The 21,994-nt window shown below is 56.4% G+C and overlaps 1 protein-coding gene, 1 non-coding gene and 1 pseudogene across 2 annotated transcripts in view; 1 reads left to right on the top strand and 2 right to left on the bottom strand.

Annotated features, from left to right (window-relative positions):
• Positions 1–21,994, top strand: part of SLC45A4 (solute carrier family 45 member 4) — a 60,562-nt gene that overhangs the window by 13,097 nt on the left and 25,471 nt on the right.
• LOC112480547 lies at positions 9,113–9,231 on the bottom strand. The gene has a single exon (XR_003046647.1). It is a non-coding gene; the product is annotated as a 5S ribosomal RNA (ribosomal RNA).
• Positions 18,609–18,727, bottom strand: LOC112480566 (annotated as a pseudogene).

The following is a 21,994-nucleotide window of genomic DNA, read 5'->3' as shown; positions in this document are numbered from 1 at the left end:
GCCCCACGCTCAGTCCGGCCGTCTCTGGTTCCTCGCGGCCCTTGCAGGTTGCCTGTGCCCTGGGATCGTCCTCCTTAGGGCGCTGGTGGATGGCGAGTGGCTGTTTTGTCCCGGGGTGGGGCGGGGCCAGCACCCAGCAGGACCCACGGAGGGAGCGAGAAGCTTCCTGCATTCGGCTCCTCTTGCAGACGTGGAGGCCTGCGCAGTGCTAGATTAGGGTTTTTCCCCCGGGGGAGCTGTCGCCAAGTAAACAGTGGAGCTGCTCTGGGCCACTGGCCAGACGAGAACTAGTTCGGGTCTGGTGGCCTGCTCCTTTTGATCGGCGCTCACTGTGGAAGTTTCGACCCGTGTTCCATTTCAAAATAGGACCAGCTTATTTTTCAGAGCGGCAAATAAGGAAAAGAATGAAGCATCTCGGAGTCTGTCTCCAGAGGCTCCCCCGGGAGCAGCGTTTTCACAGACAGCAGGCGTCCCCGGCAGAGCGGGCTGTGCCCGCGCCAGCCCCTCCCCTCGCGGCCCTCGCCCACCGCCCGCCGCCCGCACACCTGCCTCTCTCTCTGGTCCTGAGCTGTCCTTCCTCAGCGAGGCCCCAGGCCCTGCCCGCCGAGCGTCCCCGGGGGTCGGGGTCGCAGGTCCCTCGGGACTCCTCAGCTCACACACCTTGGCATTCCGTGCTGGGTCGTAGAAGGTCGCTGGCATCGCAGTGTGCTGGCAGGCGCAGGTGAAAGCCAGTGATGAAAACGTTACTCAGCTGCTTTAGAGCAAGTCCAGACACGCGTGTCATGAAGGCAGCCTGGGTCTGACTTTCTCAGTCCTGCTAAGTGACGTGCGCTTTCAAGGGACGTATTTGTGATTTCACAGCTGAAACTTTGTGTTACTCAGAACCTGTGTGGCCTGGGCGCCGGTTTACTGAAGTGCCGCACGGAGCTGTCACTTGTCTGCCATCCACCGGAGCTCCGCCATCACGCCGCGGCCAGGGCTTTCTCGGCCGGAGCCCGAGCAGGGCCTGGCTGGACCTGCCTCTGCCTTCAAGCTGCAGGGCAGTCACCGTGTGAACGTCCCCGAAGCTTTGCCCTTGGGTAGCCAAAAGCTGGCTGGGCGCAGCCCCTCGGTGCCCTTAGCCTGGTGGGCCCCCCGGGACTGCCTGAGAAGCGAAGGCGGCGTTCGAGCTGGTGCTGACGCCTGGGGTTTCTGGAGCGGCTGAGACCGTCTGGGCTGCAGTGCCCAGGGCTTTCTCATGTGTCCCCCGCTCTGCCTTCCACTCCTGTCTGTCGGCCGCCGGATGGAAGCCACAGAGCGGGGCAGTCTTCCGGGACCCCGCAGGAGGCTGCTGCTGCTCTGAGTGCCCTCAGCCTCTCCCCGCACAGCGCCCTCGGCATCCCTGGGGTGCCTTAGGCTCGGCTGCCCCCTGGAAAGGCTTCGCATCAGCTCAAGACCTGGGGTGTCGTTCAGAGTTGAGGCTGTGGGGTACAGGAGCGTGGCTTAGGACAAGTTGTGGAGACAGCAAACTAAGAGAGCAGATATTATAGGGGGGGTGGTGGGGGTGACTTATGAAGCCTCTCTGCCTGTGGCCTTGGCCAGAAGCACCTGCTGGCCACCTGGCACTGGGCCTGTGGCAGAGGCCGGCTGGCAGAGTTGCTCCATCTCCCCGTGCCAGGCCCCACCCTGCTGGACTGGGCAGTAGGCCATGCTAAAGTCACATAGTCCCTCTCTGCCACCTCTAATCCCAGCCTCTTCCAGCTTGTCCCACTTCCCAGTGCCCAGACGAGAAGAACCTTGGAACTCTGGGAGGAACGTAAACAAGCTCAGGCCCCAGACCTGGCTGCTCGTCCTGGCACCAGCAGGACACAGCAGACTGGTGCAACATGGTCCCAAATCTTACGGCATCGCTGCCTCCGTGGGGAAGGGGTCTGATTTCTTGGAGGTCGTCGTCGTAGTCGTAGTCGTGGCCTTGGACGACGACTAGTTCAAGTTTGCTGTGTTGGGTGAGGGAGCCAGAGCAGAGGGACGATACGAGGGCTCCAGAGCAGGAGGGACTGAGCTCAGCCCAGTGTCCCAAGTGTCCCTGCCGTGCCTCGTGCTGGGGGCAGAGCAGCAGGCGGCCCCCCGAATCAGACATGAGTGATGGAAGCGAGTTCAGGAGGGTGCTGCCGGGGCAGGACAGCCCGGAGAGTGAGGAGGGACTCGCAGGCTGAAGGGGACCGTTGTCACTGGTCACAGATATGTGCTACGTGGCCCGTTTATAAATTCTTAAGACAGGCGAGAATACAGATGGTTGCATGTGCGTTTATGGGCCTCTTTCAGACCTGGTTAAGACAGGTGGCCAGTTTTCAGGAACTGTGAGCAAGTTGGAGGGCAGAAGGAACCAGTGTTAGGGTCGCTCTGCTCAGTGTCGCTGTCCTTGTCACCACTAGCCCTGGGCTCCCTGGCCCGGTTCCCCTCTGCGTTTCTGGTGGGGCAGGGCATTCTGTGAGCCCCTCCCAGCTTTGACGGTCTTTGACCGGGAGCCTGGTTATTTTGAGATGCTTTTCCTGTCCCCAGAGGAGTCTGTGTCTATCCTTGCATTGGCTTCAGGCTCCTCGAAGCCCCTTGCTGACCCGGTCAAGTCCAAGCTCCCGCCCCTCCCTCTGCACTGTCAGCCCCGTTCCAGCCTCCCCATTCTGGGTCTGCTGCACAGCACCACCTCCCCGCCAGGCTGGCCCTTCCCGTGATCTGTGGGGTCCCCACGAAGGGGCAGGGTGGGTGCTTTGTCCTCTGGAAGGGGTCTGGCACACAGCACTGGCCACAGTGGCACGCCAGCTGTCCCGCTCCTGCAGGAAACCTCTGCTCCGTTCCACGTGCGGCGCCCCCACTGCCAGGTCCCCTCCTCCACCTCCGACACTCGGGGTCTCGGGGTCTCCCGCTCTCCCGCTGGCCGTGTGTTGAGCTGAGACATTTCCCTCTAAACCTTCTAGCCCCAGATTTGGCACCTTAACGGGCGGGACGCCGTCCTAGACCCCCAGGTAGTGTGCGTTGCCTGCCTGCAGGGGTCGCCCTTCTGCCCACCGTCCAGTGCCCTTGTTCACCTAGCTGACACCCATCCCTGCCTGTTGTTGCTCCCAGGGGTGGGGAAGGCGCTGCGCAGACAAGAACAGTGGTCTGGCATCACAGGTTAACGTGCTCCTGACTTGTTTCTAGTGACATAACAGGCTACACTTAGTTACAGACCTAAATTTTTATTTTTCCAGCCAAAAATGTATCCCTTTTAGTGGCAACTCCAGGTAAAAAAGGCTCATCAAACCACGTCAACCACTGCATGGTTCTCACTAGGCGCCTCTCTCATTCTCTGGGCCGTTCAGGCAGCGGCAGAGCCTGTTCCGCGGTTCCGGCCTCGGCGAGACCACTCTGCTTGTCTGTCCTTGAGCCCTTGGGGCTGAGTCCTGCGTCCTGCACGACGCACTCGTGTGGTTTTAGCAGTGTCTTAGCCGGATGTGACTGGGGTGGCTGCCATTCTCCCATTTGAGGATCCCCATGCTGAGAATTGGCTGGGTTTAGGCACCACGGCGGTCGGTCACCTGCAGCCGCTAATCCTCAGAACAGCCTGTAGGTGTCATCCACATTTACGGATTGGGGAACAGCTGTTGTCAGAGACGGGCTCTGGGACCCAGACCTGGCGGCCCATTTCTCTACGCAGCGTCCGCAGGCGGGGCCGAAGCGCGTTCGAAGTGCGTGCAGTGTGCGGCTTTGCTTCAGAAGCACCAAGCGTGGTGGGGAAGGGACAGGGACGGAGGTGTAGGGGTCGCGGTCCCAGGACTTGGTCTTGCGGGGCCCTGCCTGAGCCTCATGTCCCACCTATGACGCTGGAGGCCGCACTGGACAGTCTCTTGGGTCCCTCCACCCGCCGGGGAGCCTGAGTCCCGCATTTGCTGCGGGAGCTTTTCTCGTCACCTGTGCTGTGGCTGGCGTCGTTCTGAGTTTAATCCCAGGTCCTGCAGAGTTGCAAGCCATTGTATTAAATGTAAACAGGACGCCCAGGTGATGTTAAGGGCGCGTGACGTCTGGAGCCGGCGGCAGCACTGACCACTGCACCCTCCAGCCCGCCTGCGGACAGCAGGTCCCTGTGGCGTCGGCAGTTGGCCGGCTCTCCGTGCGCTGTGTCACTTTTGGTCACCCAGGCTACTTAACTGTCTGTCAAGAAATTACGTTTAAATCATATTTAGGCTGTGATGCTCTTTGTTCCCGTTCATCCCAGCAATTATCTTAAGATCTCTCCTTTTAATTAACTCCATGTTCCAGTTCTTTTTGTCTGCCCGGTGGTTGGCTTGTCGAGTGCTTGGCACTGCGCCCCCCAATCAGGGAACAGCTGCAGCCCTGCCCTCTATGCCGGGAGGCCCCGGTGGGCCCGGCCTAGGGCAGTGGCTCAGGGACCAAGCCAAGGCCAGGGGAGAGTGGCTGTGGCCCAGGGCACTCGCTACCCTCTTGGGGCTGCTGCTCCTTCTCTCTCTTTTTTTTTTTTTTTAAATGCTGCTTTGGCAGCTTTCACTTCTCCAGTAGGCAAGTCCCGAGTTAATATTTATCCTGTAAAGTATCTTAAAAATGCTGGAGGGCCAGTATTTATGAGAATTTTATCAGTCTCTGAAAGAGAGTTGTTGTTACATTGATAAACTGAGACGCTGTTTACAATAGGCAGATTGTGCTTGAACTTGCACCCTTTAATTCAACAGTTAGTTTTTGTTAACAGATGGACTTGTTTCTGCTGTTCTTGTAGAGAGGTCTTTATCTGTGTGGTATTTGTTTGTCACTGGCAAGCGTTTGGCATGAGCCAGGGGAGGGGCGACCTGGCTGCTGAGCTGTTCAGGTATTGCTCATTTTATGATTGGCAGACTTTTCAGGAATGTGAACTGTTGTACTTGGAGCCCGAACTTTTTGTGAATTGCCACTTGAAAACCGGAGACACCTCCTTCCAGAGGGACAACAGTCTTCACCGTGAAAGAAATGGCATATACGTGACAAGAGTATGGGCGAGGGAGGTGGCGTCCGTGCAGTCGGGAGGTTTCAAGTCTAAAGGAAAACAGCACTGACTGCATTTAGCCCTTAAAAAAAATCAAGTCAGAACCTTTCCTGAGGATGTTACTTTTCAGTAAAAGGAGCCACTTCCTGGATCTTCTCCAGAACTGGCAGCCCCCCCTCGCAGCTAGGAGGTGTGGCGGGGTGGAGACAGGGCCAGGGGCCTGGCTCCACAAACACTCCTGTGCTCATTAGTGCCTGCCTGGTGCCAGTGCATCATGGAACAAGAGGTGAGGTGGGTGTGGGCCCAGGTGTGGGCAGGAGGAGGCAGGAACGGGGCCGGCACAGCCGGAGACAGGGCGTCGCAGGGTGTCCGCAGGGACAGCCGCGGTGGTTGGGCCGTGACAAGGACGGGACAGGAGGGAGAGCCGGGAGCGAGTTCCACTTGTCCAGGGTCCGGGGTTACCAGGTAAGGGCGTTAGGCCAGCAAGGACTCTTCAGCACGGGCCGGCAGGGGGTGGGGGAGCCAGAGGGGACCAGGTGGCTGTCCTGAAGGTGGTGAAATGTGTGCCGGGCCCTCATCAGGTGGGTCAGAGTGGCCGCCGCCTGAGCACAGACGCCCAGCAGGGCCCAGGCCAGCTCCGGGTGCCAGCAGAGTCGTGTCTGTGCTGTCGAGACCTCAGCCAGGGGCCCAGCACTTCCTCCTGGGTCAGCTGACTCACTCGTCCCGCTGGCCTTGCTGTCCCTTTGCTGTCTCTGCTCGTCTCTATCCCCAGTCTCTCTGGCTCCCTCTCTCCCGACAAACGCCCTGAGCCGGGCCGGGCTGCGGTCAGTGCTCCGAGCTATCGGGGGCCGAAGTGGGGCCAGGAGGCAGTGTGCGTCCCATGTCTTCCTGTCCTCCTGACTGCCACGCAGGTTCCCATCCCCGTGCACACCCCATGGTCCTTGGTGGTTGGCTGAATCACTGGGGGATGCGCCGGGTTCCCATAGGGGGAAAAATCCACTTTCTTGCTAAGGCGACTTTCCAGGTCATTTTCTAGATAGGTATGTTCCTCGTGTTACATTTATCTACTTTTTATCATGGTAAAATTTACCATTTTAACTATTTCTAAGAGTACGATTCAGTGGCATTAAGTACTTTCACACCACTGTACAAACACCGCCATCCATCCTCAGAACTTTGTCTCCCCCAAGGAAAACTTCTTACCTCCTGACGCATCTGAAAATTCAGCATGACTGGTGAGCGCTGTGAGCACCTGTTGCCCAGACATCAAAAGCACTCGCAGTCTGGGGTCGGGCTGCGGGGACCGTGGCCGGGAGCCCGGGCAGTGGTGGGTGGCGAGCCCCGAGCGTACCGAGCTGCGCGCAGGCGCAGTGGTGTGCGGAGGCGCAGAGTTGTGCGCAGGCGCAGAGTGCAGCCGATGCCTGGGCGGGAGGCGCGCTATTTGAAAGCAGTGACTAAGATGCAGTTCGTTCCCAGTGGAAGTAAAATCTAACCTATTTCGTTCTTCCTCGTTTCAGCACAGGTGGTGTCTTTCCGCAGTAGCGCATTCAGATCGTACTGTCACATTGAGTTGATGAAAGTTACTGTGCGTTTAAGTATTTGAGGACTCGATTGTGCCAGAGTAGCTCGGTTTTAATTATTTTCCTCGGTTTTAAAGAAACTTGCGCTTCACTTTCGTGAACTTTTGTCCAGCTCGGTGGCCAGGTGCTGTCCTTCGGGAGAATCGGTGGTCATTCTTTGTGTTTCATGCCTTCCCTGTGTCCTGGTCACATCCACATCTGCACCAGCAGTCCGCCCCCGGGCGAGCAGCCCCGCGGGGCTTGCTGGTCTCCTGGAGTGGCGGAGGGGAAGGTCCATGGCGGCATCGGGCCGGCCGTGTGGGTCTGCGCGTGCGTGTGGGGCATCGTTTGTAGAAGGCGGCATGGACACTTCTAACGTTTTTGGAACCACAGCCCTTCCAGCGCTCACCTGGATTACAGGTGCTGGGGAATTCTGGGCCTCTTTCCTGCTCAGGCTTATTTTCCTGGTGCTGTGTTCTCAGCACTGGCTGGAGGCAGCATTCTTCTGCGGGCTCGGCCGGTAATCCGACCCTGGAGGGCAGTGTTGAGGCCCGGGACGGGACGTCAGCACCCATGGATTAACCAGTTGGAAAGGTGCCCGTTGGGTGTTTTTAGCAGAGAAACCCAAATGAGGCATTTGGCCTTGGGAATCCAGCACCGGGGCTGCCGGCGGGGAGGCTGCTGCACATTCCCGGATACGCAGAGCTTGGTTCCGCCACTCTGACCTTGGTGCAGGGCCACTCCGTCTTGTCTCTTGGCCTGGAGAGAGAAGAGCGCAGTTACTCCTCTTTCTCCTTAATGGGCACCGTGCCCAGCAGTCGAGGCCGACCATGAGCCACCCCGGTGTGCGGTACACTGTGGGAGAATCCGGGATGAGCAAAGCAAGTGACAGTGTAGCTGAGGGTGGGCACCCGCTTTCAGTGCAGCGGGGAGGAAGGAGGCCGAACAAAGCAGAATCAGCTGCCAGAGGGGTGCCAGGTGCCAGTGAACGCGGAGCCCTGCGTTGCAGCCGGAAGCGGTGAAGTGCCGCGAAGCACCGCGCCAGGCCCAGTCGGGGAGTGGCCGCCGGTGCCGGAACACGGCGCGGAGGGGTACAGAACACCCACTGGCACTTCAGTGCCGTCGGCGGGTTGGGGCAGGCTTCTGAGATGGTTCTTGGTAACCAATTAAGTGTCCCTGCCAGTAGCTCGGTGAGTCCACAGGTGGCTTTCAGACCTGCTGTCCCCAGCCGTCGCCCCCGTCCAGGCCGTCTGAGAGTCATCGCTGCATCGTAAAACACATCAGACCACGCAGCAGGGTCTGCATAGGGCCACCAGAAAAATCTATTTTTAAAGGTAATTTACTGTTTTGTTTTGTCTTTTTTTAATTAAAAATAAAATTTACGTCATATAGAAGCAGAAAGAATATAATTATGAATCACCAAGAGATAACACCTTTTCCTCTGCATTTGCACTTTGAAAAAACATAATGCGATCGTATGTGCGCTTGATTTTTTTGCACTTGGTGTGAGGTATACTCCGTGTCAACACAGTGCGGTTTTGTGCGTGGGTGTGCCACACTTCATTAAACAGACCTGTCTCTAAGGGACACCTCAGGTGTCCTAGAGGTGCTTTCCAAAAGTCACTTGTTAGTATTAAGCATCCCCGTGTCTTTGTTTATTTCCGAGTTCTAGAGACCGGAACCGCAGGATGAAAGCGATGCAGGGTGGGGCGAATCTCCCCACGCGGGCACCGTGCCTGCCAAGAGACGGTCCTCGGCTCCAAGTGCGAGCCAGAGTTAGAGACCAAAGGAAAGTTAGAGAAGGAATAACCCTCCACAGACAGAGGCGTGGTCTCCCCTTCCAGCCAGAGCACAGACCCCGAGTTCCAGGAACTGCGTGTGTATGTGGCCTCTTTCCTGAGGGTGGGCATGCAGCATCAAAGATGTGGGGAGCAGTGGCCAGTCATCTCAGCAGGAGTCTTCCTGCAGGTCCCCGTGTCTAGCAGCACCTAGCAGGCTCTGACTACAACCTGGCTTAATATTGCATAGTTAATTTGCATAGTTCTCATGCCTCTTTGCTATATTAAAAGGTGCAATGTGAGTTATAAGATATTTGGTCTCATCCACAGTTCCTGGCCTTGCTCCCAAAACCCTTGGAATTTCCTAAGTGTCTTGAGTAATAAAGGTGTCTTTTGTTAGGTTAATTAGGTGAATTTTTGGACAGCACCCAAGGGTGGGGGCTGGTTACCAGGCGAACCAACCATGTGATAGAGCGTTGAAACTTTCTGTCCTAATCTCCCTCCCAGCTGGGGGGAGGGAGGGCTGGAGATAGATGGCGCTCAGTGGAAATGGCCAGTGACGTGGTCAGTCCTGACTAGTAATGAAGCCTCTATAAAAACCCAGGGGACATCTCCTTCCTTGGCCCTTGCAATCAGAAGGCTTCCACGTGCCAGCGTGTGGGGCTTCTGGCTCCATGAAGACAGAAGCTCTTCTTGTTAGGGACCTCACCCTGCATTTCTCTTGATCTGGCTGTTGATTTATATCTTTTAATATCCTTTGTCAGCTTACAATCCCTTATTTTTTATGCCTACAGCACCTGGTCTTCCTAGGTGGTCTCCCATCCAAGTACTAACCAGGCCCAACTCTGCTTAGCTTCCGAGATCAGATGGGATCAGGCGTGTTCAGGGTGGCATGGCCGTAGACTAATACTCTTTGTAATAAGTCGGTAATTTACTGAGTAAGTGGGTTTTCCTGAATTCTGTGAGCTGTTCTAGCAAATTACTTGAACCCAAGGAGGGGTTCCTGAGACCTCTTTCTGATCTATAGGCAGCTGGTCAGAAGCACAGGAACAACCTGGCCTGGTACCTGGCAACTGAAGTGGAGGGCGGCCTTGTGGGAATAGCGGAATAGCCCCTTTACCTCTGGAACCGGATTCTATCTCCGAGTTAGGTAGTGTCGGAGTCGTGTGAATTCTTGGATACCCTACTGGTGTCTGAGAATTGCCTGTCGGTGTGGGGAAGCCTCCATACGTGATGGAGTTGGGTCTGGGAACCCCTTTTTAAAAGGGAATGCACATTTTAAGGCTTTTGGTACATCTTGAGAGGACACTAGTTTTTCAGAAGTCATTTTTGACAGTGTCAGAACTGTCATAATTCATTCCATAGGTGATAGTGATGCTTATCACTCCAGCTGTCCACAATCCCACAGAAGTACCCCTTCCGAATAGCACCTGGCTTTTCCAGATAGCAGAAAAAGTAGTCGTTTAGGTGCCAAACTGGATTTATTCACAGAAAATTGGGGGCCCCCAGGTTAAGGGAATGTTGGTCTCTGTAGAGGTGGAGGGGAGAGTCTGAGTTTATAGTCTCATTTGTGCAGCGAAGGAAGGAAGCGTTGAGCAGGCTCCGCCCCTCCCCTTCTAGAAGAGCTGTCCTCTGGTGCTCCCAGCCACTTCCCTTGAGTGGAGACAGGAGCGGGCAGAAGAAGGGACCGCCCGAGCCCGAGGAAGGGCACAGGGGCTCCCGTACGGGACTGTCCTGGGACCACCTGGTGGTGAAACTTGTCGTAGGTGACAGGAGGGTTCCATGAGACAGGAGGGGCGTGTGGAGCGCGGAGAGACCTCTCAGGATGCTGAGGTGTGGCCTGTGGACCTGTCTTCGTGCTCAGCAATGCCATGCTGTCATTATTGGTGCAGGTTGACTCACCCCACCTTTGCGCATCGCTCACCTGTGACGCGAGCTTCAGGTGTGTAAGGAGGTAAAGGAAGCGTGCCGGGTTTTGCTGTTTTTATGGTCTTAGAAAGCAAGTATCAATTTAGCCCCAGGCCAAAGTCTTAGATAAGTTTTCTTCATTCACCCAAAGTTTATCTTTTTTTCAAAAAAAGTTTGGTTTTGACATTTTTTCAAGTATATTTCTTACTTCCCTCTTTAAAAACATTGACTGTTCACCTGACACGCGGACCGTGACTCAGATGGCTCCATCTCGTTAGGCACTTGTCTCCAGTTTTCACTTTTGTTCTGCATCCTTTCTTTGCCTAAGGACAAATTCAGTCTGGGACCTGCTGTGATTGGATTTTACATGAAAGTACCATTACATCCTGGCAGTCTTTAGCGGTATTCCTTGATTATGCCCCTGTCTTTGAGGTCAGTTCTTGATTATATGTATGTAATGCGAGGAATTTTTATTTTTATTTTTTAATGCCACTTGGTGGTTACGAGTCTTTAGGCAGCTTGCGACCTTCCTCTCTCTTCCATATCGTGGGTGATCGAGACTGAGTTTATTGGTACCTGGCTTTGCGCCTAGATGGAGTAATTAGACGTTCAGAGAAATATGCTGGTTTAGCCCAGAACCGTTGGCAGTGGCTGCTCATTTGGCTTTGCAGGTTGATCCCGAAGCTTGGTTTCCCCGTTGGCCAGGGTTCCAGGAGCTGCTCGGTTTGAAAGCATGCTGCTTGTTTCCATGGCAGCCAGAGCTTCATTCTGCCTCGAGTGGCTTCAACTAGCAGTCAGTGCTAGGAACATTTAGAAGAAGGGGAGGGAAAAAATAAACCCTCGCCGCTTTTTAATTAAAACGCCCTCCTACTCAGCTGAGTGTGCAAATCAAGGGAAACCTCACGAAGGTCAGCGGTGGAAAGTGAAGCAAGCAGGTCTTCATTGTAGCAGAAGGTGCATGTGGCAGAGAATATTGCCTTTGGGTGGGGCAGTTTTTCCAATGTAATTTTCTCCAAAACGAGCTCCTAATATGTGCTTTCTGAGTTTCGGGTGCCGTCTCGTTCTTCAGATTTTGATAACTGTTGTAGCAGAAGGTGAAGCCGGATTCTGTTTAAAAAGGTGCTCGACTTCGGCCCTGATGCCTTGCCCCACCTCCGTTTTAGGAAGTGGAGTACGGACTTTCCTGTGGTCCAGTGTTAAAGCACCCGCTGTCCTGCGCACTCAGTGGAGTGTGCCGAGAGCATCAGTATTGCATTCCGCTTTGCTGTGGCGTCCCGCCTCGGGGCGGTGGGCTGCCATGCCGTCTGCGGCGTCTGCTGGGCGGTGGACTGTGGGCTCGTGCATAGCTCCAGCGTTTCTCCCGGGGGTGCCGCGGTGTCTGGAGCGAAGCCGAGCCTTACCCCAGCTCCTGGAGTGGGGTCGGGGAGGGCGTTACCCGGTGCTGCTGGCTGTCTGCTCCCATCTAGTCGGCCCCACTGTCCCGCTGCACGTTGCCACTCTGAGGCACAGCTTGCTGGGGCCCTAGGGCTCGGTCGGATCCCGCAGCTCTGACCTGGTGGTGTCCTTTGCGGATGGGAAGTGGCCTCCGGAGTCGGGTGTGCTAGCCAAGGAGGTCCAGGACCCTGTGAGTGAGTGGTGTTAATCTTGTGCTTGGCCTGTCGCCTTGGCAGCTGGAAGGTCCGTGTCCTCTGACACCTCTCGGTGCTCTTCCAGGCGGGCGGTGCCCCCAGATCACCTCAGGTGTTGGCTGCGGGCCGGCCAGTCCCTCCTGCCGGCCCGACCCTCTGTGCGGCCTCTGGTTTACCTGAGACGACTTCACCTGCCCGATAGGTCCTTCGAGCCCCTGCATCCCATCGTGCTCTCTGCCTGCCCCTGGGGCGGTGTCGTGCAGGGGCAGGGGAGGCGACTACAGCCCCGGTGGCCTCTGGTGGGCGGTAGGACCAGGGTGGCCCCGTGGTGCTCTGGGTGTGGTGGGGGGAGGGGGAGGAGCAGGAAGCCCCTGGGACAAGTCCACTGGACAGCACTGGCATCAGGCGAGACCCACCCCGGCAGGCAGGCGGGCGATGGTTTGGAGGACGTGACCCGTAAACCCGATGGCCAAGTTTCATGCCACAAGGGCCAGGTCACACCTTGAGAGCCACTGGACTCAGGCTCAATTTCATTAAAGTGTAGTGATTCTCAAGAAATTCCACGTGGGTGTGAATTTTGGGAGCTGCTGGAGGGTGTGGTGACTTTTTAAAAATAGTACTTAATGTAGTGTGTGTAATTTGAAAGTTTGCTTAAATGGCAGTATGCCAGTTTGAAGGCGTTTAAATCACCGCAACTGTTCATTAGCCTCGTCGCTGGTTTCTGCTTCCTGTTCAGAAGAAAAATGGGTTTTCTTTGAGCTCCGTGATTACCTTGTTCTTCTCTCGAAAAAGGAGAGATCGTTGAAAGCGGGCTCTGCTTTTAATGCGGTGCTCGTGGGTTAGCCAGGGCCCCTCTGCGCGTGCTCATTCGTTCGTTTCTTTAGAGCCATCTGGGTGCCCCGCTGGCCAGGTGCTGCCCACCCTGCGGTGGTCGGAGCGCCTCCTGCCCTCGGTACACGCCAGCGAGTGACAGGGCAGGCGGCTGCCCTGTGCCTCCTGCGGGGAGCACGGCCTCCCTTTCCTGGGGTGAGAACAGGGAGACACTGGTTTGGGGGGCTCCTGGGTCTGATGTGGCCTGCCTGAGGGAACGCTGGGCCACATCGGAGAACACCGTGCTCCCCAGGTCTTGAGAAATGGGCTCGGAGTCTCTCCAGTGGCCCGGGGAGTAGAGACAGTGTCCCCACCTCTGGGAGCTCATAGTGGGTGTGGGGTGTGACTGTGGGCAGTCGCACGCCTGTTGCGAGTGCCGTGACTGGGCACCTACGGGAGCCAGCAGCCCGGCTCAAGCTGGGGGAGGTGACCCCCGGGGAGGTCTGTCTGGCTGGGAGGGCCAGGGCGCAGGGCGGAGCTGTGTAGTCAGCGAGAGAGACGCAGAGCAGGGGGCACGGAGCACAGGGCAGCTGCTGCTCACGCTGATACTGATCGGCGAGAGACAGGTAATGACGCTGACTTGTCACAGTGTAGCTACCGTTTCGTCCCCTCTCCCCCTGGGGTCCCTTTCCCGGGCTCTCTTGATTCAGTCCCGATGTTCGGAGTATCTTACACACTGTACACACTGTCTCACACGCACAGACACATCCTTCTGCCAACACCAAGTTCACAGCAGACTGGTCAGAAGGAGTGTCGACAGGGATGCCGGGTCTGACGGATGTCATGTTTGGTTTCTGAAGTGTCCTTGACTATGTCCTGTAACAAAACACTCAAAGGCTGGGGTATTAAAAGATTTACGTTACGCTTAGCTTCTCGTCGTTTGTACCTAGAATGGCAGCACCCTGTCCCCACCAGGAGACACGAGTGAAACTCCGGGGCGGGTGACCCTCGCAGCCAGGGCGCGTGGTCATCGTGTCTGCAGCGAGTCTCACCTGGCCGTGCCACAGGAGCTTATCGCAACGCAGATTCTTAGGCCCTTTCCTAAACAGCTGGCTCAGGGGGCCGGGGCAGAGCCCAGGAACGTGCATTTGAAACGTGCTCCCCTGGGGGTGAACCCCCCCGCCCGGCTCAGGCTGGTTCACACGGTCTCAGTCCATTCGGCCACCGTAGCAGGATGCCGCAGCCTCGTAGACAGCAGCCCTCATTTCTCACAGTCCCGGAGGTCGGGGAGTCCAAGGTCAGGGGCCCGGCAGACTCACGATGTCCGTCTCAGCGGCCGCTTGCTGGTTGGCAGACCACTCTCACCGTGTCCTCGCACGGCGGAAGGCGCCGGGGAGCTCCGGGTCTCTTTCATGAGGGCCCCCGTGACCCAGTCACCCTGGGGACCCACCTCACCTGTCACCTTGGGGGGTAAGAGTAAACATAAATTTGGGGGAACACAAACCTTCAGACCACAGCACACACTAATCCACGTGGACGCTGCGAAGCCGTGCTGTGGGGACAGCAGTCCCACCTAATTGAAAGGTAGGGTGTTAATTTTGTATTTCTTCAGCCACATACCCTAGACTAGAGGCACACTGAGTGATCAGAGGACGCCAGCCAGCGTGTCTGCAGGTGACGCACACAGCCCGGAGGTCGGTAGACTCATGTCTGAGTGATTGCAGGTGCGAGAAAGTATTTTTAAGTACGTAATACTCGAGTATGACGGCCTCTTACACCCTTTCTTGCCAAATGTTTTTGATTGTGCCTTTTTTTTATGGAAGGAGGCATTTTTTTAAATTAATAAACTATATTTTAGAACAGTTTTAGGTCCACAGCAAAACAGCATAAAGCACAGTTAGCCCGTCCTCACGTGCACAGCCGCCCGTTGGCACCTGCTCCCCAGGGCGGTGCTTTGTCACGGTCCGGGAACCTGCCAGACACGTCGTCACCACCCAGTCCAGCGTTCGCCTCACAGGTCTCTCTCGCTGTTGCACATTCCGTGGGGCCTGGACAAGTGCCTGGTGGCACGTGCCCACCATCATAGTACCCTACCGAGGGGTGTCGCTGCCCTGACTCCTCCGTGTCCCCCCCAGATGCCCCTGGCAGTGCCTTTTCCAGATCATCGTAGTTAGCCTTTCACATTGGCTTCTTGTACTTAGTCACATGTGTTTAAGGTCCCTCCGTGTCTTTATCTGTCACCTACCGAAGGACACCTTGGTTGTTTCCAAGGTTTGGCAGTTACAAATAAAGCTGTTTAAACGTCCACGTGAAGCTTTTCGTGTGGACGTATGTTTTCAGCTCCTTCGGGTAGCTACCAAGGAGCATGATGACTGGGTCCCACGGTGAGAGTCCATTTAGTTTTGTAAGAAACTTCCAGACTGTTCCAAAGTGGCTGCATGGCTCTGTGTCCCCACCAGCAACGAATGAGGGTCCTGTCGCTCGCTCCACGTCCTCGCCGGCTTTTGGTGGTGTCGAAGTTCGGATGGTGCCCGTTCTCATCGGCGTGCAGTGGTGTCTGTTCTAATTTGTCTTTTTCCCTGGAGACGCGTGGCGTGGAGCACATTTTCACGTGCTTCCTCATCTGCCGTCTTTCTCTTCTGCGGCGAGGCGTCCAGGTTTCTGCTCGTGTTTTCATGGAATGGTTTGTTTTCTTTCTGACGTGCGTGTATTTCGGATAAACAGCCCTTTTCCGGGTGTTTTTCTCCCCGCGTGTGGCTCGTCCTGTCCGTCTCTTGACACGCTGATTCTGCACTGGCCATCAGTGCCATTTCCTACGTGATTTCAGGAGGTAACCCGAGAAACAGGTTTGCGAGAATGCTCTTTTTCATTCTTAGCTAGGATGCTTGGAACTCGCTTGATTCAGCGTTACATCTGTTTGTTCTTAGTCCAAAATCTGATCTTTACTACCCGCTCCTGTGCATCTGGTTCCCTGGCTTCTGCGTTGTCTGTTGAGTTAGTCGTCTTTGCCATGGTTTTCTGAAGAGAGAGCGTCATGCTGGTGGTAATGGAGAGGTCTGTGCTAGCAAATATTAGGGTTAATATCTGATAGTTGATAATTTTAGTGCTTGATAGTTGATAACGTTTGAGAAAAATGCTAGTAGTCGTAGTGCATTTTTTGAGAGGGAGTGAGGGGGCCTGTTTTAAACGATGGGTTTGCAAAACAGCTGCCACCGCGAGCATCGGCTGCACGTCTAGGCCGCCCTGTCACCGCGTGCGTGCATGCGTTCACGTGGGGGGGCGTGGTAGAAGCAGGACATGCTCCTGTCGCCGTGCAGACACGCGTGAACTTCTCTCTAACCATCGTCCCGCAAGCGTGGGTCACTGAGTGTCCTCGCGTGTGGCTCCTCAGTGTGGTGACTGTCCGGCGGAGTCTCAGACTCGACCTGAGGCTCGAGACGCCTGTCAGAAACGACTCTGCCATTGACTTTTTGATGACATTTCGTTTACAGCCAGCTTTTCCACATAGCAAATTGTAGGAAGTCATGTGTTTTGGCATCAGTTACCCTTAAATTAGAAACAGGACAATAGAGGAAGTTGTTGATTGGAACAATTGTAGTTTCACTTGTCTAAGTGCATCTGCAAATCATAACCAAATTGTGGCCGCCGAACGCTCCGGAACGCTCCGGCTGCCGCTGGAGCAGGCTCCGGAGGGAGACGGCCGCTTCTGTGCTGGGGGAGCCTGCCTGCGAAGCGCCTCTGGGCCTTTGGCTGGAAGACACTGGGATGGGTCAGGGCTAAACTTCCTCACGCTGCTCACTGGAGAGGACGCCTCGCCTCGGGAAGAAGCAGTGTGACCTTCCCCAAGTCCTCCGCAGGTTGTCATGCTGTAGCTCGGGGCACTGTGATCAGGCTTTCAGAAGAAAGCCTTGGGACATTTCAGATGTGACTATTAATGCTCTAGCACTTACATAAAATACTTTCCTTAAAGAAAACAGTTTGCGTGCTATGAGAAGACTTCCTGGATATCATTTTATGGGCAGTAAACCTAGTTTTATGGCATTTGATTGTTCCCCTAAATGCGATGACCCCCAGGGCACCCAGGCACTTGGCCAATGGGAGAGCAGCCCTCCGGCCCCACCCCTGCTTGCTGCTTCCTCCTCGGGGCCTTGCTTTCCCCTTCCCCTTTCTCGGGGATCCCTGCAGGAAGGGGCCCTAGACATAGAGGAAGGTGGGGGTGGGGCCGTAAAGGGAAGGATCTCAAACTGAGTCCTCAGTCCCAGGAAAGGCGCAGCCGTGTGCCACGCGGGTCCTTGTTCCGCACCCCTGAGCAAATACTGTGGTCTAGTTACATTCAGACCAAGAGGGACCTCGAGTTCAGTCTCTGAGGACAGCGACCACCAAGTTCCAGACTGTCCCTGTGAGCTGCGGGGCGTAACCGTCCGTGAAGCCACCTCGGGGACCGGCCACACCTTGGTAATGGTTGGTAGAGGCCTTGTCGTGTGGGTTGCAGGCTTCCGTCCCTTCTCAGACAATTAGAATTCGGTTACCAAATTAAGTTAGAAAGATCAGTAGCCTTCACTGGAGGGGAAGGACCCATGGGGACTTTCCAGGGAGTTAGAAATGTTCCGTGTCTTGATACAAATCTGTGAAAACTGATTGAATGGTACATTTTTCACTGTACGTAAATTGCATCTGAGTACACGAACACCAGCCTTCACGTACGTGGACCAGCCAGTTGGAAGATACGGGGGAGGGATAATCCCATGCACGGTGGCCACCAAGGATGAAATAGTTAGGGAGAAGCTTAAGAAATGAGCACAACCTGTAGAAGTCCTCTGGCAGGTCCCCAGAAGGTGCTGGTGGGCCCCGACACGTGGGAGACAGCCCTCCTGGGGCAGGGCGACATACAGCTTGGGGACAGCGGTCTCCCTTGGCTGATTTACAAAATTAATGGAATCTCAATAAAAATGCCCACCATTCCTCCCCACCCCCTCACCCCCCACCTAGTCGAGCACTCAAAGTTGACATGCTCGTGAGGTTCTTGCAGATGAGCAGGCAAGAGTGACTGGGACAGGCCGGCCGGGGACAGGCAGCACGGAGAGGCCATCAGGGACGCAGGCACACTCGGCTCCTTTATCCTCACGGCCCGTGGTGCTGGGCACGAGCTGAAGGCATGTTAACGGGTCACTGGAACATTGAAGACCCGACCCAAGGACAGGTGGAGACTCGATGTATGACGAAGGAGAAAGCTCCCAGGGCCGGGATGGACTCACAAGGGACCCCCACGGGGACGGCTGGCGGTGGGGGAGACAACGGTGACCTGGCCTCCGCGCACACGCGTGTGGGCCGCGGTCCGCGTGGCCCCCGCTGGAGCGTCACTGGGCGAGCGGCCCACCTGACGTTCTGCAGCGTGCTTGCAGGGCTGAGCCAGCCTCCTTAGGGACCGTGCTCCTGTTCCAGTCACCGTGTCCCTTTGCCAGCACGTTTCCCGTGGGGCGTGGACCCGGGCCCGGCCTTCGGCTGTGGCTCTCGGACAGTTGCCCGTGCTGGCTGTCCTGGCTTTCACCCGTGGACCTCTGTTCTCTCTCCTGCCCCGGCCCCGCGGTTTAGGTCCCTGGTGCCCATACTCCTGGATGGTGATGCGACCCTTAGTCTTAAGCGTATGATGCTTAAACTTTTCAGTGGCTTTGCGGCATCCCGAAAATGCCTATAAGATTCCCAGGGCTTTGCAGAAAGTGGAGTGTGCGGTTAGGTGTCTCTGCCAGGTAACACCTGATGGGCACAGAGTGTGCTCCTCAGGGTGCCCAACCTTAAACTGGGTTTGTCCCATCCGTGCATATCTGTGAAGAAAGCCAGTGTTTGCTAATGAGTTGACTTTGTTAGCTCAGCCTTATTTAAAAGGACTGTTGGGAAAGTTTGCCTCAGAGCTTTGATTTATTGATTTTATTTTTTACACTTACAGCACCGAGTCTTCCCAGGCGGTCTCCCATCCAAGTACTAACCAGGCCCGACCCTGCTTAACTTCTGAGGTCAGACGTGATCGGGCGTGTTCGGGGTGGCGTAGCTGTAGACCGCCTCAGAGCTTTTAAAAAGCTTAGCTGGCTCTTGGGAATTTTGATAACTTGCGTTCCCATCCTGGCTTGAGAATACTATAGGGACAAGCGGTAGACTTTGAACTTACTGCTACTTAAAACCAAGCTGGCCGAGGGTGCTAACGTTGCCGTTTTCGTCAGTGTAGATGACAGCGATGTCACGGTGTGACATCTGTGCACCGAGCCACCGCCTTTCACTGCTTGAGGAAGGGAGGCCAGCCGTGTTAATGCCTAGACTCCTTGGCTAGCAGGTAAACCCCACGCCACGCGCATGCCATTCCATGGGGACTTCCGTGAGGCCTGGCCCTGGAAGCTGGCCACCCAGGTCACCTGGGCGTGACTCTCTTCAAGACAGCCGGCAGGGCTGGGGTGGCTTTTCAGTGCAGACAGCCCCTAGGAAGTGCTGGCTAGCTGGTCGCCATCCATTCATTCATTCATTCATGCTTTCAGCGACCTTACCAGGCTCCTGCCCAGCGGCCAGGCACAGCGGGGTCTGAGAACAGAAGAGGTCTGGGCAGTGGGCTCGCTCCCCTACCTTCTCACTGGCCGAGGCAGGGCTGCGCCACCCAGCACAGGAGCCGGGAGCCTTACAAGGCGGGTGGCCGGTTCTGTGGGGGAGGGCTGAGCCTGGGGAGGAGGCATCAGGGATGAGCGCGTCTTGAGGGAAGGCCGAGAGGCCTGGGGAGGGGGAGAGATTGTGGAACATGGAGCACAGCAGCATCCTGCCCTGGAGGGCGAGCCCTTCCCTCTGCCACCCAGTGCCCGGACGGGAACCTCTGAGTCCCCCAGCAGATCACAGCACCGGCCCAGGCGGGGGCCACAGAGGACCACGGACTGGCCAGGGCCAAAGTGGGACTGTGTGGACGTCTAGAGATGCAGGTTGCTGGGCCACCAGCTAGCTCGGCAGGACTCTGGCAGCAGGCTCGGCTGTGACCAGCTGCTCATTAGCTGCCCACCCCTGACCGTGTGGAAGACCACAGAGGATCGGACACTCCCGGCCCGCGAGAAGTCCACCGAGTGGACCGTCCAGTTTGTCTCCTTCTCACCTGTGTTTTGAAGGCCACTCGTGGAACGCGGAGACACTTGTCAGAACCCCACACATCGAAGCGTAGCTCGGATGTGGTGACTGGCGCTCCATGTCAGGGGCCTGATTGTTCACCAGCATGCGACTCGCTGCCCGAGCGTCCAGCGCTGCGCATTCGTTGGCATTTCCAGGAGAAACACATCCCGCTTAGAGCTCGAGCTGGCCGCTCAGACTGGCAGCAGGTGTGACTGAGGCACGGGGCCTGACCGTGGCGGACGTAGCACTCTGCAGGGCCTCCTCAGCCCCTCAGGGGCCCTTACTCTGCCTTTTCTTTGAGATAAGTCACCAAGAAATGCCGCTCTCCGCGGACCCTTTCCTGGGGGACCCCTGGCCCTGGAGACCCCTCGTTCTTTGGGAGCACGTGGCTCGAGCTCACTTGCGTGTTCTCGTTCCGCTTTGAGCAAGGACAAAGTGGCAGTGAGGTGGCATCTGCAATGTCTACTCTGGTTGACGGATTCAGAATGTGTTAGTCAAGGGTTTCGGCATTTCTGAGGGTGCTGGTGCCAGGTTGTTCTCTGCTGCGGGGCATCCCGTGCCCTGTGGGGCACTGAACAGCATCCCTGGCCTCACCCCCGAGGTGCAGCGGCACCCACACCCGAGTCATGACAGCCAGAAGCATCTCCAGACGTCACCCCGCATCCCCGGGTGCAGAGTCACCCCAGGGGAGAACCCCAGCTTCCGAGGAGCTAGGACGTGCTCTGCATGGCCCTACTGCCAGAACGACTCTTAGCGGAAACGGCTTTACTTCAGGCTGAGTCTCAGGGCGGATTCAGCCATGGGACAGGGACAGAACCGAAGGAGCCAGTGTTTACGATGTTACGATGAAGACGTTAGGATTTCTTAGAAAACCTAGTTGCGGTCATTCCTGCCAAAAGCCCAGCCGATCACTTCAGGCTTTTAAAAACCTGTCTGGCTTCCCTTTCTTCCCATACAAATGATCCACCTCGTCTGGCGGAAAAAGGCCTTTGCATACATCGGCCGTCTCCTGGCGTCAGGTGGACAAGAAGGAAGACGGTGACGTTTTGTCCTCGGATAGGAATCGCCGAAAGGTAGGGACGGAATGAGAACGGAACGTCGGTAACGGTTGCCACAGGGTGATGGTTTAATACTATGTTGTTTACTTAGTATGTTAGAAATAGTTTGAAAACACTGTTTTAAAAAATGTAGTGGGGGGGTGTCAGTGTGGCGAGGTACTCTGCAGCAGACGACCCGGGCAGACGTGAGCGATCGCGGCGGAGGGCTGCAGCGTGAACCGTGGCGGGGAGTGGGGACACAGCAGATTCATAGCTAGGACCGCTTGGACCTGTGACTCCAGGGCCGTGTCCATCGCAGCAGGACCCGGGGAGGTGCAGGACGCTGGGAGCCTCGAGGGCACCGCTGCTCTGGCCTTGCCCGCGACAGCCAAGCTGAGGACCCGCCATCGCCTCCAGGGCTCTCTGGGGAGGGGACTGAGTGAAGACCACCCCCATCGCTGGTCCCTTCTGGGAAGAAAGGGAGAAGGAGCTAATAGTCACCTTGGGTTAAGTCAAGATTTTTGGTAAGGTGTCAGCCCACAGACCTGCCTTCATACAGGGTTCGTGCGTCATGTGACTTCACACTCGCCTCGTTTGATGTGCTTCAGGTCGAATGGAACCCAGTGTCCAGTGGTCCGCGTCCAGAGGGTCCCTGTTTGCCTGGCATGGAGCAGAGCGACCTCGTTTTCTTAAAACCCCTCCAAGGGGACAGTTCCAGTTAGATTCCAGGCGGCTGACGCTTTATCGGGACGTGCTTGTCCAAGTGGAGAAGTCGGGGGAAAGTTGGCATTGGGGGACAGGTTCCCTAGCCCTTGGGCATGCCATGAGCGGGCTGGGAGTCTGAGCCCCCAGACCCGGTGTTGAGTGTGGCATGCGTGCACGTGTTTGTGTTTTTCCACGGACGGCTGTAACGTTCATTTGATTATCAAAAGGTTTTATGACGGAAAAAGGTCAAGGGCACGGCTGCAGACGGCGCAGGCCACCTTGCCCGTTCTGGCGGGCCCCACCCCGCCCCTCCCCCATTCCAGTTCCGCACCCCTTCCCAGGGAACCTCTCTTCCTGCTGTCCGCCTCGACCCGTGTTCCCTGGCATGTCACTCACAGGCCCACACCTGTCCTCGAGGGTCCCTGGGGCTGGGGACTGTCGCTGC

Source organism: Pteropus alecto, unplaced genomic scaffold, assembly GCF_000325575.1.
Source record: "Pteropus alecto unplaced genomic scaffold, ASM32557v1 scaffold105, whole genome shotgun sequence".
NCBI classification, from domain to species: Eukaryota; Metazoa; Chordata; class Mammalia; order Chiroptera; family Pteropodidae; genus Pteropus; species Pteropus alecto.
The sequence above is the reverse complement of the archived record's forward strand: the minus strand, read 5'-3'. Positions and strand labels throughout refer to the sequence as shown.